Below are 20,163 nucleotides of genomic sequence, written 5' to 3'. Positions count from 1 at the left end.
AACCTGTAGGCTGCTCATGAGTTTCCTTTACTAAAGAAGTTTCAATCAATAACCAAGAAGCAACAGCTGGCAACAACTGCTTCTTGTAGATCTTCTGGCTCTCCAAAAGGCCTAACTCTAGCAAGGCTCATTATGTTGTTGTAAAAATTAGCTTTTCTCTATTGATGACAACTTATTAAAAGGGAATCTATTCGCAGGAGTGGAAATCAGCAACAGTGAAGCCATTATTAAAATACTCTTCTTTTAGCCCTATGACCCAGAAAATGGTGTCCAATCTCACTAATCCCCTTCCACTGTAAGCTGCTGGAAAAGTTGATGCTTGTCCAGCTACAACATGTTAAGACAAATCACATTCCAGATGTGTCTCAGGAGGAATTCCCTCTGAGTACACCACAAAATGTGTGTTTTTCTCAACCACAAATTATCTAAGAAAGCATATGGATGCTGGTGGGGTTAGAACACTGATCCTATTGGGTCTATCAGCAACGTTCAACACTACTGACCATTGAGTTCTTGTGTAACTTGTACAAATTTGTATTATACTCTTTTTCTGAGTTACTGTTCTTAATCAAAAGGTATCTTTTATATCTGTGAGGTCAAAAGCTGCTGCTTCGCTGCCTTTTGCCTCAGAGAGCAGGAGTCTAATCTACAGAGTTTGGTAGGGTTCTATATTGTCAGCCTTTCTGGTTTTTTTTTATATGTGAGACATCTTGCCATTTTACTGCTGCGATGCATGTTTCTACGTGTCCATTCACAATACTCAACTCGTCTTCACTATTCTTTGCTCTTTGGGGAGTAATACTTGTTTTCGAACTGCAGTTTTAATGAGGAATGGTTTTCTGTAGTCCACTGATTTATGTCGGTCAATTTTCTCAAAGCCAATCCATCAAAGATCAAATTTCTTCTGATACATCTCCATCCAGCGACTGGTCTCTCAAAGTCTGGCCACAGGCTTTAGGTCCACCTCCTCCTCCCTATCAGGTAGTTCAGAATCAAGAAATTGTATTTGACACCAAATTGACCCATGGCCCCCAGGTGTCCAATGTGGCCATTACATGTTTTACTGTCTGAGTGTTCTAAAAAAGGACTCTTGCTTATACTGAAAAAGCTTAAACATTCCTGCAATAATCTAGATTCAATTATGCTAACTCCATGTATCTGAAGTTGACAAACATCTACAGAATCTGCAATTGGCACATAACACAGCATAATTCATTATCTCTAATATACCATGTCTGACCCAGTTCTGAGGTTTCTTCATTGGTTGCCAATTCATGCTAATATTACGTTAAAGGCCATGACTATGGTTCACAAAGCAGTCTATCACAGGAGTCCCAATTCGTTAACCCTCAATGTCTAATTTATCATTCTACGCCTGCATTACGTTAATCCTAACAAAATCTTTTCATTGTTCCTAGATCTTGTACTGTCACCTATGGGGAGAAAGGCTAGGATTAGTATTTTCCCACCTGGTTATTTTAATTAATTTACCTACTGTTAGTTGTACTGTGTTTTAGTTAGTGTCAAGAAACTCTGCATATGTGTCCTTTTAAATAATAACATTGTATTGTTTGCCTGTAGAAAGGTAGTTGTTGCCCAGATAACCGGAAGATAACATTTCAGACCAACTGAACCCACCCTCAATCTAATATACAGATGTTGTACAATGTTTCCTTTGAAGACCATTTGCCCTTGGCTTACAGATCTCCCGTGAGTGCTCCCAGCATTCCATGGAGTCATCTATAATTACTGATAATGTTACAGATGGTTTATGGAGAGGAAATCCTTGGAGCATTTCTTTTTTTTTTAGAGTTTTATATAGCGCGAACTAGACCCAAAGATATCAGGTATCAGCACGCTTTTATATGAGCACCAGTTTCGTTACATAAGGACACATGCATTTTTTGTTAGGCATGGGGAGATGAAGTGATTTGCCCAGAATGACAGGATGTTGAGCATCATTGCCGAGACTTGAACCTGGTTCCCCAGCTTCGAGGTTGACCGCTCTAGCCGTAAGGCTACATCCTTTCCCCTGACAGCTATGTACCACCAGAGAGGGATTGCTTGACATTACTGGATAACTGTATCTTCTGCCCAAGTCTCCTGTACCCACTAATGTTCTAGGCACTCCTATAGAGATTGCATATGTATCTTAGTATCAGCAGCTATAACACACATACAATGCCATGACACCCAGAAGAAATAAAAATTGTCTGACAGGTATAACCAAAACTGCCCTTAAGAGAGAAAATCTTTGCATGTGTGGATGACTATCTTTTCACAGAAGGGAGAGTTCTGCTCGATTTGTGTCTTTTGTGCCTCCCAGAGACTGTATTACTTGAACTCCTTGAAAAATATACTTTGAGTTGATCCGTAGGCCCAAACCTGAGAGAACGTCCAAAATTATCATTGTGTCTTGCTGTAGATGCACTGCAGAATTGACCTATATCTGCAGGTTGTCTGTGTACATTTAGACTAACAAATCCTATCTTTTTAAAGCTTCTGCAAACAACACATGGTAATTGGAAAAACCTTTCGAGCTGAAAGGTTGCACTCTGTATTAGTAGTACGAGATTCTTATCTAAAATCGCAGGGCTTTCTGGTGAGTGGACATATTGTTGAAGTATGCATCTAGTACATGGATTGACGACATTCAATATGACTGGTAAATAGGCCAGAAAATCAAATAGCGAGCTAACATTTCCATTTTTTTTATTTACCTATAAATTATGCATGAAAGTCCAGGCTTTTCTCCATACTCTAACAGGTAACAGGAGAGCATACTCTTTTGCTTCTGCAGTCTGGAAACCTTTTCTATGGCCTTCCTGATTAGGTGAATCTGGACCTCCAGAGTCATATGGAGTGGAAGGCGCAGGAGAGTGTCATGTTTATCATTTGTAATAGGGTGAAATGGTTGGAAATGTTTCTTCCCACTGGAATGCTGGACAAAGGTGGCAGAGAGAAAAAAAAGCTGCTGGGAGCACCTAACTCTACATTTTTGTACTTGAAAGAATTGTTTCTTATATGCCCGTTTTTCTGAATGAATTCTCCAAAAGGGATTATGGGAGTTTTGTTATCCTCAACTAAATGCCTTAAACTGTAAGTTAGGAAATTATTTCTTTCTTCTGAGTTGACAGATTTCAATGTCTTGAATTATTCTTTCATGTCTTGTATCTCAAGGTTAGCATGAGAACCAAATAGAAAGAACCCATTGGCAATCAAGAATCTTCTTTTCTGCCTGAGAAGTCAACTCGATGAGTCTGTGTAGTATGTCACAGTAGCCAGATAATTATAGGCATTGGTTGCAATGACTGTCACATCTGAAGTCACCATGCCTTCTTTTAGGATATCAAAAGTGCTTCTCTATCAAATCCATGCAAGCAATCAACAAAGTGATTTACTGTGTTCTGTAAATCAGGGGGCAACATATTCCTCAAGAAATAAAGGACCAGAATGTTATTAAAAACAGGAATTTCCTACAGCTGACACTATGTAGAATAAAATCTGGAAGCTGAAGCAAGAAAATGCTCCTGGTGTAAATTAGGGCTTTCTTTTCAGTCACTTTGGCCCCTACTTTTCTTTTTATGTTTACTCCGTCACTTTGCAGACTCCTTAAATCACAACCACACAAGAAAACAATTAATTGGGCTGGGTAGGAGCGAGGGAACAATTAGTCAAAGTTACCATTGAGAGACCTACCTAGGGGAGACACCATGATCACGAAGGTGGTTCTCCCAGGGTGAGGCTCATCCATTGCACTTCGGATGTGCTGACCCCTGCGATGTCCCCAAATGCGGGATACTCGACTGCATAATTTCGGAACACTGATTGAGACAACTTTGTGAAAGTAACATGTTGCATTTTGGGAAATGAAGTTTTCCAACGGATTAATGAATAATCAAGTGAAAAATTAAAAAACTTTCAACTGCATCATTGAGTAAATTATTCATTGACAACCACGAAAAAATTCGTTACTTCAGTCCAGTGCCCGGGGATACACCCCATAGGGGTGGGGTCGTTACCTATTGTTTGATTTCCATACACTCTCCGGCAGGGAGTGATACCCTGGAGCACGGCACAGACTTTTGAAAATTCTTTTAACCTCAGCAGTGCACAATTGACCATAACTAGACCTACCTAGGGAGCCACAAGCCTCTCACAGGTCCTGTCAGGGCCTGGTACTTGAGGGTGTCATTTTTCCCACTGGAATTCTTCAACTTGGGTGAGCGCTCAAGCAACCAGCCTCTGTTTAGTGTCTCCGGAACGGCTCCTCTCTGTGTTGTGGCCAACGTCTTTGGTTGTGTTTTCCTCCTGCCAGCATTTTGTTTCTTATGCTCCAGAGCCTCACCTCATGATGTCTGTATCCTGGGTTTAAAGACACATGCATTTGTGAATGCTAAGTCTTTTATTTCTCTTGCGTGTTCTCTCTCTTATCCTCTTTCTAAGTTGTTGGTTTTGTGTACATTTTCGTTAATGCTTTTTCCTTGTTTTCTTTTGCAGGTTGACATGGTAGTGATGTGGCCTGCTGCCCACAAGGGTCCTCTGCCTCTTCCTCAGGTTTGTCTGTTTCACATATCCATCATAGTTTGAGGTGGAGAAGGAGAGTGAGACAGACTTGATGAGGCGGTGGAGCTAACACTGGTGTCATGGGCTTGGCAATATTAGAAACAATGCGGTACCCTAAGCAGGTGAACCTTCTTCATGTCCTGGATTGTTGTGAATCATCCCTTAACACTGACTGAGACGGGAATTCATATGCAGGAACTTGAAACTGATGAAGGTGGTTCATTAATGATGGAGCTCCAGAACAGGACCTTCTTAGTCGATGTTACTATATGTGTTCTCAGTTTTGAAGGGATTAAAGGTGGTCCCCCAGTTGACTCAGAAGTCCCCGATACCAACGTTGACCTCAACATTAAATAACTTATTGATGTCAAATGAATGGTACATGAAAACTTCAATGCTTTGATGCTGAATGACAATGCCTCAACTTTAAATGTCTCAACATTCAACAGGAGCACAAATGTTAGTGACATAAGGAATGGGCTAAATGCCCCACCAGGGGTTACAAGCTGGTCACACCGGGGCAGAAAAGTAGGGTGATGTCCCCATTGCCCGGTTGGACTTGGTGGCCCACAAGTCAGAATGACTGTCTCCCTGCGGAAGCCTGAAGTGAACTCTATTCCTGAGTCTCTTATTTGACAACTTCATATTTTGCAAAAGTTTGAAAGACTGAGAACCCAAAAGACAGATGACATAACCATCATGCTCCTCTTTCTAGGACAGTTCCCCACACAAGAATGATATTTGTCAAGGAGGTATGCTGGCACAAAATAAGGCGAGAAAAAGCTGAACAAATTGGAAGAAAACGTGGAACTTACCAGAAGAAATGCAGAAAAATTATGGAATGTATCAAAACAATCAAGTGAATACAAATAAACTTCAAGAACATTGCACTCCGTTTCAGCGAGTCAAAAAAAGCCCCTGTACTGCATTATGGGAAGCCTGGGGCAGCTTCTGGAATTGTTAAAGGTGGCGGTTCATACTGGGACTGTCACTGCATGCACACAGTTTACTAATTTAAATTTTTCCTATATTTGTTGTTTTAAAAAAGGCAAGATGGTGGTGTTTTCAGCCAAATATATTGAATTATATGTTGCTTAATCCGTAGATGTTTTGTTGCTTGAAGATGAATTTACCTTTAAAAAACAAAGACAAGAGGCGTTTGGCAAAACCGGAATAGCTGGTTTCATTAACCACTGTGTCTGGGAGTACAGCATACAGAAACGGGTCTAAGGACTGACTCAAAGTACAATAATTTTGAGGGCCTTAATATACATTTCTTGGTGCATCATAAAACAATTCATAGATCCTGTTTAGGGAGAGAAATGTGGGCCTAGTCATGGATCCATAAATTACTCCTACCTGATCCAAATGCAGGTGGGTCTCGACCTTGTGTGTCCGCAATGAGGACCAGTGGGTAACGTGTCCAGATGTCCGGCATGGGGAGCATGTGATCACTTCATGTGCTGTGTGTGTTGTGTCCCGATTGTCTGAGTGTTCCACTTTATGTGACATCTAACTTTATGATGTTTTGGGAGCACGCACCCTTCCAGCCATGTGCGCTTTATTGGGGCCAATCTCCCCAGATGATTCTGGTGTTGCTGCTTATCTGTTGGGCTAATCTGGGTTTTTCCTGTTCGCCCGTTTGTTCTTCTGGTTACATGCTACCCCACCTGTGGTCTGTCTATCAGTTGCCTCAGGCCTAAGTCACAGGGCATGCCTGACCATGTATTTTAGACTCTGGGTTGATGGAGAGGTCATCTCGAGTGTTTTCAACCACAGCGATTTGATTGCGTTTTTATGCGCACATGTATCATTGCGTGCATCCACTTCAATATTAACAGTTTTAAAACAAAACATGTTAGCAAATGTTCATTGTTATATGCACGTCTCCTTATATTTTATCTTGTGAAAATGTGTTGCTGGGATTCTGCGCATGCATGGAGAAATGAGAACTATAGACACAGGAGCAGGCAAGGCCTATAAGAGCAGTTACATAGGTCTGAGCAGATCCCCTCTATCTGAGCCTTCTAGCAGTCTGCTGGAATAATGGCATTACAAAACCTTTAAAGTCCTAGTGAATCTGGTCTCCAGTACCACCCTGTGAGATAACATCCCTCCGACACACAGTAGGAATGAAGGAACTGGTTTGTACATATAAAGGGATTAAACCTGCTGTAGCTGTATTATTAATAAAACAAAAAAGAAAGATGCTCTAAATTTAAAGATCCTATCAATACCAATTCTACATTTTATACACAAATATCTCAATTTTTCAACAGGGTCTGTATACATTCTCAATGGTAATGAGGGAAGATTTTTGGTACATATCAAATGCAGCGACTACATGACAATCAGATCTAATGAGGCAATGCCACATGATCAGTAATGACAGAATCTGAGCCTCACCCCAGCTGTAGAGTTGCATTGCCTTGATTGGAGAGGAAGGATAAGTTACTTACCTGTAATCCTAGTTCTCTTCCAGGGGTACACTCATCAAAGTCATAAGCACTGAACAGGCCTGCCTTTATGCGAGGACCTCACAGCATATATAAAAATACAGATAGATAGATAGATAGATAGATAGATAGATAGATAGATAGATAGATAGATAGATAGATAGATAGATAGATAGATAGATAGATAGATAGATAGATAGATAGATAGATAGATAGCATAACATAACATGTTCTGTGAATGGGCAGAGAATAATCAGGAACCATCGCGTAGGATGCTTGCAATCCTAGTAAAATACGCGGAGATAGATCAGCAGAAAATATTGGAAGAGATTGCACAAATTACGGAGATGTTGGAAAAAGAAACTAACAAAGAGCATATTGACAAGTTCATGACTGAAATGCATGAGCGCCTGAGGAAACTGGAAACAACTATTAAAGAAAGAATGGCGCAGAAGTTCTTAAGGGACAAAAATGACTATGAGCGGGGGCAAATCTATACTTTTGCAAAAAAAATTGAGAATTTAAGAAGGCAACGATTGAACCCCAAAAGGCCAAACAGATTAGATGCACAATCGGAATTGAGTAGTATTCAAAGCTCAGAAGTGGATACTGACTTAGAGTAGGGGCACAGTAGACAAGGTGCTCCAGCAGTACCATCTGTTATTGAAGAATTTGTTTTTTTAGAACAGGAGAGGTGATTCAATCTTCGCCCAAGACCACCAGTGAATTATGAAGGAACACTAAGAGGAAGAGGCAGAGGCAACAAAGGCGCAAAGGGTCAAAACAGTGCCAACGCCACAAATGCGTATAAGACAAAGTAATTGAACCGGTAAACCTGGAAGAAGAAGCTACAATCGTGAACTTGACTGATATCATACTATCGGACAAAGAGAAGAGCATACTCAAACTGGGACAATCATACTGTCCGCCAGCTGATTTCAACTACGTGACAACGCGAGTGGATGTTTTTAAATTTGTTGGAACATTTAAATTAAAAAAACATTTTGCACAAAATCAGCTGCAAAGACCACTAGAAACTAGTGACATTGGCACGCCTGTAAACCAACCAGGAAGCCTTTCAGTGGCTGACATGGATCTAATATTGGACTTAAGGCAAATGGACAATGCAAATGAGCTAAATCCACCAACGTTGGATCAGGACGATGCAAATGATCTGCTCCAAATGAGTCAAGCTGAGGCCTCTCAAATTTCTGCCAGTCAAGCGCTTGAGGTTGTAAGAGAGCAGGAAGTAGCTATCAGTGGCAATGCACCCACAAACTTTAGACCAGCTTCCAGATTTATACCTATGACTACCAGAGACTCCTCTGTTGATGTATTTAACGAGCTAGTGGTTAATGATTTGAAAAATTTGGAAAAGTGCACAGGTGTCAAACATAAAATTTATTCACAGCATGAAAAAGAGTACTCTGCATTAGTTACTAAGCTAGCATCTCGGGGGAACTGTATTGTGCGTAACGCTGATAAGGGCGGGAACGTGGTGTTGTGGGACAAGGCGGGCTATTTGAATGAAGCCTACAAGCAACTAAACAATCGAAGCAACTATGCAAAGGTTACTGAGACTACTATGCACACAAGTTTTAGAATGTATAATGAGCAGTTACAAGACTGGTATAATCAATGTTTAATTACGACTGAAGAACGTCTATTTTTAAAAATTGATAATCCAGTAGTATCAGTCTTTTATCTAATTCCAAAAGTGCATAAAAGTCTAGAGAACCCCCCAGGGCGCCCTATTATTTCCGCTATTGGCGGAGCATTTGAGAACACTTCCAAATTCATAGACTCTTTTCTGTGTCCCTTAGTAAAAACTCTCCCCTCCTACATTCAGGATAAAGGGGATGTTTTGGAAAAAATATATGATCTCCCCTGGGAACAAGATCTGCTGCTAGTAACAATTTATGTGACCACGTTATACACGAGCATCAGGCATGAAGATGAACTAAAGGCCATCAAATACTTTTTTAACAATCGACCGATCAAACTTTGGGCACATACTCAGATGTTATTGACTATGATCTTGGTTTGCCTAAAGAACACTACTTCCTCTTCAATGATGAATTATTTCATCAGATTTGTGGAACAGCGATGGGCACCTGCTTCGACCCCAGCTATGCGAATTTGCATATGGGTTGGTGGGAGGAGCAGGTGGTCCGGGTCGACTACCAAGCTGAATGGGCAGAAAATGTGCTGCACTGGAGTCGGTTCATCGACGACTTGTTCGTCGTTTGGAAAGGGACTGAGGAGTCAGTGAAAAACTTTATTAAAAAACTGCAAGTGAACAATTTGAACCTTAAGTTTACAAGTACAATCAGTAAAACCTCTGTGAATTTCCTAGATTTAACCATCCATGTTAAAAATTCCAAGTTGCACACAAAACATTACAGAAAACTAACAGCGGGGAACACGCGGCTACATGCAGCGAGTTTCCATCCGCAGAACTTGATTAGAAGCATTCCGTATGGAGAATTTCTGAGGACAATTCGTAATTGCAGCGAACAGGCAGTTCTAGACGCAGTATTGGTTAAATTGAGATCTAGGTTTGGAGCCAGAGGGTATACAGAGTCCAATATTCAAGCTGCCACGAGTAAAGCTAAAAAGAGAACTAGAGAAGATATTCTCTTTAATCCAAGCCAGAGTAAAATCAAGGGAGAAACTGATCAAAAAAATCAAGTGAGGATGATCACTTCATATAATCGCCAGCAAGGCCAAATCAGGAGCATACTCACTAAACATTGGCACTTAATACGAAATGATCCGTCACTAGGGAAGATAGTACAGAAAAGACCTGCGATAACGTTTAGAAGAGCACGTTCCTTTAAACAGATGCTAGTGAGCAATGTGGTCACGAAAAAGCAGTAAAGTAGATATGTCTCTACGTGGCTTAAACCAAAAGAGGGGGTTCATCAACTGCACAAAATGCAAAGCCTGTGGCTTTGGGAAAAATACTCAGTCACACACTCTGGGTCTGTCCAAAAGAAAGAAAAAGATCAAAGGGTACTTCACCTGCAAAACGGATTTTGCAGTCTACGTCCTTCAGTGCCCTTGCGGCCTAAGGTACATGGGTTGCACGATCCACCCAGTTCACAAAAGGGTATTACAACATCTTAGAGCGATACGCAATGGGGATAGAACTTACCCAGTGGCGCGCCACTTCGAGTCACACCATGGTACGAATGCACAAGGTCTATCGTATTTTGTAATAGATTGCATTCCACCGAATATACGAGGTGGCAATCGGGAAAAAAAGTTGAGAAAGCTGGAGTTCTGTTACATTTTGGAATTAAATACACAATCCCTTCAGGATTAAATATTGAAGAGGATTTGACAACACATCTGTAAAATTCCTTCTTGATGAAGTTTTGATTTTAACATGGATACAGCTCAGGCAATCTCTCTGATATGTAATAAATTTATGTTTAGGATTTATCATTTCACACAGGGTGATACACATTTAAGGGAAGAGGGTAGAACTAGCAACAGTGGATATTTGCCCACTTGGGCGGTGATACGTTTATATGTGCATGCAGCTAAGGAGGTGAATGATATGCTGTCATGATGCGGCAACCCACTTGGGTTCAATTCTTTACAAATATTTCAGTAACAATAATGCTGTCAGCATGCATTCATGTGCCGCGCAGGTCCGAGTTTCGCCTATAGCGAAATATGGTATTGTTATTTTGAAGAGTTGGTAGATACTAACACACAACTCCACGATCTGCACATATTAGGAAAGGATCGTGTCCTTGAGTGACTTTGATGTTTATATTTAATCAGACATCAGTGTAAGGAAGTAAAGAACAAAATAATGTGTCTTTTAACCTGTATAAATAATTGTGCACAATTAGAGCGTGCATTTTGAATTGTTGCATTTTATCATGAAATTGGATTGTAAAGACATCTCCTCCACACTGCAATGTTGCGAAAAAACTACCAGTCTTTCATTTAACACACTAACTTGGTAGTCATGTCATGTGACATGACGTAAGCACTTTAGTTAAAATGGCTGTTTCAAAGCGGTTAAGTTGCTGGCGAACAAGCCTGCTGGACAGGTGAAACTCGTCCTACCAGTCGACTTAAATAAAAGTGTTTTGGCCAGAACACGGCGTCATCATCCCTTGTTTTCGAGGTGCTTTGCAAATTTTATCGGACCTTGCTGGGGTGGTCCGTTTCCGACAACGCACCCTCTGATCTGGAGCTGTGGCGGCTGTAACCCGAGCCGGGAGGAGAAAAAAAATATATATATATGAATCAACAAAGTGCCCTAAGCATCTGGAGGCACTCGACAATGCTCTGCCTTCCGGTTCTCTGCTCTGCATGCCTTCTAGCTTCACAACTTCATTAATATGCCGACGCGTTTCAGGGTTACACACCTCTTCATCCTGGGCTGCACAAATGACGCTTGATAGACGCATGGTTAGCATTTCCGGCTCTTTTTATTCTTACAAACCCCCCAGTGGGCGTCTGCTGCGTGCATCGTCACACTGTTGATTTCTGGGGCTTGAAGTCATACATGCGAAAAAAATCTCCTCTAAGTGAGTTCAAGTGTTCATTTTTCATTGTGCCATTCTTTAAATGCCTATATTAGGCTGTGTTGCGTTCAAGCATGCTTTCAATTAATGAGGAGCATAGTGCTGATGAAATTCCAATCCGTTAGGCTCTCCGGCCTCGGCATCGAGCCATTAAGGAAATTGGGTGCTTCAGTGCAATTGAACTTTCCAGCTCTGTTGAAAGTAATGTTGAACAATAAGATGCACTCCTTTCGCTTCGTAGATGAGGTGGACAAATTTCTTGAGCAACATCATTCTGGGAGTTTATGAAGGATGAATGGTGTTGTTGCTTAGATTAGGAATATGAGATGTTAAGAGTGTTTTGAGATTTATTATTTGCTCCACACGTAGGTCTTTTAGGATATTGCACTGCACGCTGAGGGGTCACTCATACGGCTTTTGCCATGGGTAGTTGGTTAGGGATTTCCAGCGTAGGGGGGGTGGGTTGCAGGTTTGTTGGGGAGGGGGTGGGATTGGTGGGGGTAAATAAAGAAAAATGCCTCATTGGTCTTGTTGCTGCTGTTGCTGTTGTTTAAATATGTGCTGTGCGGGTTCTTTTGAAGATGAGTGGGGCTAGATCAAATGAGTTGAAAGTTTTGTCATGGAATGTAAATGGTCTCCGTGTGAGGAGAAGAAGAGATTTGATAATGGAATATTTGAAAGATTCTCCGGTGCAAATTATTATTCTACAGGAGGCTCACTTGACGGAGGAAGAGAGTAGGAAGATTTTTGCAGCACAGAGATGGGTTGCTTATGCAGTTCATACGCAACAAACAGCAGTTACTAAAGGGGTTGCACTATTAGTCAAGCAAGGTTTGAATATTTCAATAGAAGGCAAGGCTTCAAGTGTTGCACGGAGGTCGCTTATAGTCAAGTTAAAAATATTTGGACAGGTTTTTGTTATGGTGGGCTATTACGGTCCGAATCAGGACAATGTGGGTCCATTGGATGAAATAGCTAAAGAGCTCTTGAGCTTCTCTGGTTAGAATATTATGGCTGGTGATTTTAATACTGTCTTGGATCATAAGCTAGATAGGTCTGAGGACAGCAGAGCACCAGTAAATCCCAATATGTCAAACAGAGTTAGATTGCTGATAAAAACAGTGGGGTCTGAATGATATATGGAGGAGTAAGTATGGCTCACAGTTAGGTTTTACATTTTAGAATAAAAGTATAAGCATAAGTCACGCATAGATTATATTTTGGTTGACCAGGGGGTGAAGGATTTAGTTTTGGAGGTTGAACATATTGGTGTGTATTTATCTGACCATTCAGCTATCTTTCTCCTATTAGTGATAGGAGAAGAGACAATTGGTACTGTGTGGAGGCTGGACCGTACAATATTACTAGAGGAGGAGACAGTGGAGGCCTTAAGAGAAGAAACAAAGGAATTTTTTTTAAGCAATCAGGGTTCAGCTAAGATAGGCATTGTTTGGGATGCATAAAAAGTTAGCAGGTTCGAAATATGATTAAGGAAATAAAAAGTGAGGAGTCGGGCACCATGCTAAGTGACAGTAAGGGAATTGCTGCAGCATTTTATAGTTATTTTGGGACGGTCTATAAGGAGGATCTGGTTGTTAAAGAACAGGATGTATGGACTTAAGGGATATATTGAATAAGGAGATATCTAATGAGGAGGTTGAGGAGGCTATCAAAGGAGGTAAAAAGGGAAGGCACCGGGGCCGGATGGTCTTGCGGTGGAGGTTTACAGAACTTGGGTGGGGGTTTTAATACCTATAATGAGGCAGTTATTTAATGAGATCTTTATGTTAGGTGTTGCTCTGCCACCTTCTTGGAATGAGGCCAATATATAATTGATGCCTAAGCGAGGGAAGTCACTAAAAAATGTAGATTCGTATAGGCCTATTTCTTTACTGAATGCGGACTATAAGCTTTTTGCTAAAATTATAGCAGGGAGGCTACATAGTGTTATGGCATATTTGGTTCATGAGGATCAGAAGGGTTTTATTAAGGGTAGAACACTGGAAGAGCTGACATACTCCCTTATTGGTTCCATAAATATGGCTACGTCTTTTGATCTTCTCTTGGCTGTTATCGCTTTAGACGCAACCAAGGCATTTGATCGTCTTAATTGGGTATATCCACAGACGTTGGTGAGATATCTCAATTTGGGTCCGAATGTATGTAAAATTCTGACAGCTATATACTCGGCTCCCACGGCAAAAGTGCTGGTTAATGGGGTGTTGACCCAGCCAGTTCAGATCACGTGGGGTACTAGACAAGGGTGCCCCTTGGCTCCACTCCTGTTCGATTTATATATTGGGCCATTGGCTCGTAAAAAAAGGAGTACAGAGGGCATTGCACCTTTTGAGTTTGAAGGCTGGGGCAAGAAGATAGGTCTACATGCAGACAACATCATAATTTATACACCCAATTTACAACAAACCATGACTTGTTTGTTGGATATAACTAGTGAGTTTGGAAGTTTTTCAGGATATAATATCAATAAACAGAAAATGTAAGCTATGGCTTGGAATATGAATACTGAGGGTATTGTTTGCAAAAGAGAGATGAGGTACCTAGGAGTCAGGATTACACATAACATAGCCGACCTCACCAAGGCAAATTTTGACAAGCTTAGAAGGGAGATTAGTGCTAGTTTACGGGGTTGGATGCACTTACCACTTACACTATTTGGCTGTGTTAATTTGGTGAAAATGATAATTCTTCCGAAGTTAACTTTTTTATTTGAAGCAATTCCCCTGACTTTTAGGAAGGAGTGGTTTGTAAGGCTACAGGGCGAAATTAGTTCTTCTGTTTGGATGTCAAAAGGGCCACGTCTGTCTTGGAAGAAGCTCAGGAGGAAGCTGGCGAAGGGGGACTTAGCGCTGCCAGACCTGCTGCTCTATTCATGGGCATTTATGTTAAAAATGGTAGGATGTTATTTGGTACCCCTACAGGGACTGAAATAGGGATAAACTACAGAGAGATGCTGAAGAAGCAGAAAAATGCTGAGAACGGGTTATTGTATCAATTCGCTGATCCGAAATACTTCAAGAAGGTTAGGTTGGAGGTTTAAAAGGACTTGGTGGAAACATGGTATAGAATCAGAAGGGCCTTGAACATTCCTTATTTTAGTCAGCTGGCTCCAATTTGGAACACACCAGGGTCCCCACTTTGGACTAAAGATTTACTGGTTAGACCCTTAAAAGAAGAGGGCCTCTTGAGATGGGAGCAGTTATTCCCAGAAGGGCAGTTAAAATCATGGGGGCAGTGCGAGGATGGAGTGGGGCCCTAGTTTTTCTAGATTTAAATACCTTCAGATTCAGAGTTGGTATGCGGTATCGGGCGATTTGATAGGTACCTCTAACGAATTGGAGAAGAAACTTTTTTTCCAATTGTACTTTTAAGAAAGAAATTGCACTGTGGTACTGGCTAATGCTCGAGATGGAGGATGGTCCTTTCACGCTACCAGAAGACCTGTGGGGAAGGTGCTTGCCGGAGATCGCGACGGAAGACCAATGGCCAGTAACAATGTCTATGCGTTATAAAACTGTGAAATCCGCATATTTAAGGAGGAATCACTTTTTCACTATGCATAGGGCTTACTGGACTCCACGAAGGCTTTTCAAAATTTGGATCAGGAGGAGTGGTGGTGTGTCCAAAGTGCAGAAGTCCAAATGAAGATGATTTGCACATGTTTCTGCGATGCCCGAAGATTTAGACCTTTTGGGAGGCCGTGAGTAGTTGTTTATCTAGAGTTCTAGGCTTGCAGATCAAGGTAAGCCCTGAGTTGGTTATATGTGGAAGACTTGAACTGCATGGTAAGGGCATGAGTGACAATGAGAAGTTTATATTTTATGCTGTATTGTTGGCTCGAAGAGAGCTATGTAAACTTTGGGTTTCTCCCCCCGCCAGTCCTACGGCGGGTGGTTGGCTACAATCAATGAGACTTGTTGCTAAGATAGATATTTCAGATCAGACTAAAAAGAGATATAACTTTTGGAAGCCTTTTCTAACACGCTATGGTTGAGGGTTGGGTGTGCAAATTTCAGTCCAATGATTAAGCCTTTAACTGCTTTGGCTGGTGGAAATCTTCTCTGTATGTACAGGAAGACAAGGGAAAGGGTATGAGTGTGTGGCCAGGGGAGGAGGCCCTCCGGAGATAATCGAAGGTTCTGTGATTATGGGGGCCTCTACTCTCCAAGCTTTATATCTACCCACCTGCATCCAGTAAATGAAGTTGAAAGCCCAGGGCGGTATCGTAAGGAGAAGGGAGGCAATAAGGCGAATGAGGACAAAAAAAAGCTTGCCCAAACTGCATCTGCCTGAGTACCAGAAACTAGGCATTAATGGCAGGCAAAAGTGTGTACCATTCGCCATGTAGCTGCTATACATATCTCTTGAATAGGTACATTCCTGAGAAGGGCTGTAGTGGAGGCTTTGCCTCTAGTGGAGTGAGCCTTCGGACTACCAGGGAGCTGCTTGTTAGCTAACTGATCAGATAAAGTGATGTTACGTTAAAATATCTTATAAAGCACTCGTACACCGATTGGTTTCTTGGCGCTGAACTTAAGAATTTTGCTGGGACCTCCTGTGTTTTGTTGTCAACAAAATCTAGTTATAAGCTTGTGTAAATAGCCAAGTCTTAAGAAGCCTATGACATCTGGCGAAAGACACTATCCATCTGGAGATGGATTGCTTAGAGGAAGGGAGACCAGTGCGCATCGGACCATAATTCACAAAGAGATGATCTGACTTTCTTAAGCTCCTATTCTGATCTGGGTAGAATTTTAGAACTTTTTTTAGGTCAAGAGAATGTTATGCCGTCTCAGGAGGGGTGGAAGGATTTGGAAAAAAGGTGGGGAGAGTAATAGACGGATTAATATGAAAATCCGAGATAACCTTAGGCAGGAAACTCAGGACCACTGTGTTAGCATGAAAAATTAGATAAGGCTCTTTAGAACATAGCGCCTGGATCTCGCTCCCATTCACAGAGCCTCATTGCAGTCAGGTGCTGCAATGAGGCTCTGTGAATGAGTTCAAAGGGAGGACCCATTAATTTAGAAATGACTACGTTAAGTTCCCAGGGTGGGGAAGGTGACCTTATTGGGAGGTAGACCCTTTTTCAACATTTCCAGGAAGTCCTTAATTACTGGCATCTGAAAGAAAACGGCCTAAGTAGTTGACTTTCTATGAGCTGTAATCGTCACCAAGTGTAACTTTAATAGAAGTAAACCGTAGACCTGATTTATCCAAGTACAAAAGGTATGGGAGGATAACCTGTTTATGACCAAGAATAGGATTATGTCCATTGGCTGTACACCATAAATAGCAGCGCTTCCATTTGAAAGTGTATGATTTCCTCTTAGATGGCCTCCTTGCTGCCTTCAGAATATACATACAGTCTGGCGAGAGGCCAAGATGTCCATATTAGACAAACTCAGAATCCATGTAGTTAAATCTCAGTGAAGAAAGGTTGGGATGGAACTCCTTCCCCACGAACTTGGTTAGCAGATCCGGATGGCATGGTAACCTCCTGTGTGGTGTCTTGGAAAGATGAAGAAGGTCTTGCCACTTGCGAGGCCACTATGGTGCGATCAGGTTCATCTAGGTCCTGGATCTGTAGAGTTTGTTGCTCACCAGTGGTATGAGAGGAATTGGTGGAAAGGCGTAGAGTAATGTCCCTGACCAGTCAATCAAAAGCGCATTCAATCTGGAGCCTGGTTGAGGGTACCTGGATGTGAAGGCACGGCATTTTGCTGTTGTTACATCCACAAAAGATTGATATCTGGATAACCCCATCTTTTAAAAATGTTATCTTTCAGCACCCAGTCATGCGCTTCAACAAAGTTGCGGCTTAGCGTGTCTGCATGCACATTGAGAGTACCTGGGAGGCGAATTGCCGATATGGCCATCTTCCTCTCCAGTAGCCACTTTCAAATTGTTTGAGCCTCCTGTGATGGAGGTCTAGATCTAGTCCCTCCCTGTTTGTTCATGTAGTACATACTTGTGGTATTGTTCATCTGAACCAACAAGGAAGGAAAGAACGCTTTGAGCACCAGATGTACAGCTCGTAGTTCTAACATATTGATTTGGTAGGATTCCTCCTTTTTGACCACCTCCCCTGAACCTGAAGAGAGCCCATGTGGGCTCCCCATCGTTGGAGTGAAGCATCTGTGACGAGTGTTTGTTTGGGGACTCCCTGGTGGAACTGGACTCCTTTCAACATTAGATGACTCTGCATCCACCATTTCAGGGAGTATATAACTGTGCGAGGAAGAGTTATGGGGTCCTCCCAACGGCCGGAGATCTGAGACCACTGAACCTCTAATGCCTGCTGCAACATGTCTCATCTGCAGTCTGACACTGGGAACAATGAAGATGCAGGAGGCCATTGAGCCCAGCAGAGAGAATACGTGTCTGGCCGTGAGATGAGCTGTGTGGAGGAGATTGTGACATTTTTGTATGATTAAGGATAACCTCTCCTACGAAGGACACACTTTGGCATTTGCGGAGTCTAAATTCGCACTTAAGTAATGAATTCTCAGAGTTGGATTGAGAATGGACTTCTTGTAGTTGAGGCGCAGCCCCAACTGACTTAGCAACCGAATACAGGATTGTTTGTATTCTTGCAGAGAGGGGGATAAGCACTCCTGAGCAGCCAGTCGTCTAGATATGGATGGCCGAATATTGTTTGCTTTCGTAGAAAAGCCTTTACCACCGCCATGCATTTTGAAAACATGCGCGGGTTGACTTGAGTCCGGAAGGGAGGACTTTTTACTGGTAGTGCTTTGATGCTACCTGGAACTACAGAAATGTCTGGTGCTTTCGGGAAATCGGGATAGAAAGTAAGCATCCTGAAGGTCTATGGAGATCATCCAGTCTCCTTGATGGATTTGAGGAACAATTTGGTGTAGTGCCAACATCCTGAATGTTTCTTTGAGGACAAACTTGTTTGAAAGTCTAAGATTGAGTATAGGCCTGTACTACTTGGCTAGGCCTTTCTTTAGGACCAAGAAGAAATGGGAATAAATCCCCTGTCGATGTTGGAGCCGGGGAACTTTTTCAATGGCCTGCTTTTGTAACAGGATGGATACCTCCGCCCGAAGTAGCTTTTGTTGATGGACTGATGATCTTCGAGGTGGTATTGTCAGTGGAGGGGACTGGAATCTGATTGAGTACCCATTCCACACAATATTGAGCCCTCAATTGTCCTTTGTGATTTTGTGCCACTCATCCAGATGAAAGATGACACTTCCCCCCACCGGAGTGGGGAACAGAGCTGGGGGAAGCTATTCTGACTGCTGTTTAGCAGAGGGAGTTGTTTGTCTGGAAGCCCCTCGCCCAGGTCGGCGCTGATGATAGTGTAATCTACAATGCTGTTGTTGGGACTACCAGTGAGGGGTTTGAACACTCTGTTGGTATTGGCGACGGTCATAAGGATGGTATTGGCATCTGATATCCTTACACTCCTCCAGGCCTACTGCCTTCAGGGTGTCAAGCTCGGACTTCATTCTGGACACCTCATCATCTGCGTGAGTGCCGAAGAGTGAAGTTCCATTGAAGGGCAGATTTAGAATACTGTGTTGGGCCTCAGGCTTTAGGCCTGTGAGTCTCAGCCAGGAGGAGCGCCTAGTGCAGATGCCATGCAAATAGCCATGAGCCACCAGATCTGATGCTTCGGCTGCTGCATTTATAATCTGGTTCGCTACGAGTCCTCATTCCTTTAGGATCTCCTGGAAATCCTGCTGGTCTCTTTTGGCAGTTTGTCCATGAACCTTGAGAGGGAGTCCCACAGTGATCGGTCATATCTTCCCAGGAGTGCAGAGGCACTAGCGATCTTCATATATGAGGGCAAAGTGCTATACATTCTATTCCCAAGAGAGTCCATTGACTTGCTGTCTTTGTTGGGTGGGACTGTGGAGGAGGACGCCCCTGTGTACACTTTTCATGCTGCTGCCACTGACAGTCTGGTTGAGGGTTGGACCTCAGGAAGAGTGGATTCTTGTCTAGGCTCTGTACTTTTTGATAATGCGCAGTGGTGCTGATCCTGCTGACACAGGAGTGAGAAAAGTATTAAGAGCCGGTTTCAGTAGTCCTAGTACTAAGGGAAGCAGAGGTCTGTGATGGAGGGTTTTAAAGATGACTGACGCCGAAGTGGTCATAGATGGCATCTCGATGTTTAGTTTTGCAGCCCCCCTACATAGAACCTTGTTGAATGTAATGATGTTGTCCACTGGTGACACTGGCAGGAGGAGTGAACGTCAAGTGAAGCCAAACAATTTAACTTCAAAATATCAATTAATGACAGAAAGTCAATAACAGATGAGCTCAATGCTCCAAGATCTTCACATAAGGACCCGGAAAAAAGAACTGTCCTAACTGTCACCTGTGGGGCATGATGGGAGCCTGGAGGTCTTTGAGATCTTAAAGGCACGGCACCAGTTTTTGATATGTGTTCTATATGCAGCCTCTGGGCTAACTGCCTGCTATTACCATGCCTTTTTCCTTGAAAATAAAGGCTTTTTTCAAACAAGTCAACAGTACATTTCTCTGTGTCATGGAAATGTTGTATAGATATGTTTTATTTTAAATGAAAAAATACAATG

At 42.2% G+C, this 20,163-nt stretch overlaps 1 protein-coding gene and 1 pseudogene across 1 annotated transcript in view; one reads left to right on the top strand and one right to left on the bottom strand.

Moving 5' to 3' along the window:
- ZCWPW2 (zinc finger CW-type and PWWP domain containing 2) overlaps positions 1-20,163 on the bottom strand; it is a 1,218,481-nt gene that overhangs the window by 925,876 nt on the left and 272,442 nt on the right. The gene's annotated exons all lie outside the window — the stretch shown is intronic.
- Positions 3,692-3,823, top strand: LOC146788969 (U1 spliceosomal RNA; annotated as a pseudogene).

Source organism: Triturus cristatus, chromosome 10 (assembly GCF_964204655.1).
Source record: "Triturus cristatus chromosome 10, aTriCri1.1, whole genome shotgun sequence".
Taxonomy (NCBI): Eukaryota; Metazoa; Chordata; class Amphibia; order Caudata; family Salamandridae; genus Triturus; species Triturus cristatus.
The sequence above is the reverse complement of the archived record's forward strand: the minus strand, read 5'-3'. Positions and strand labels throughout refer to the sequence as shown.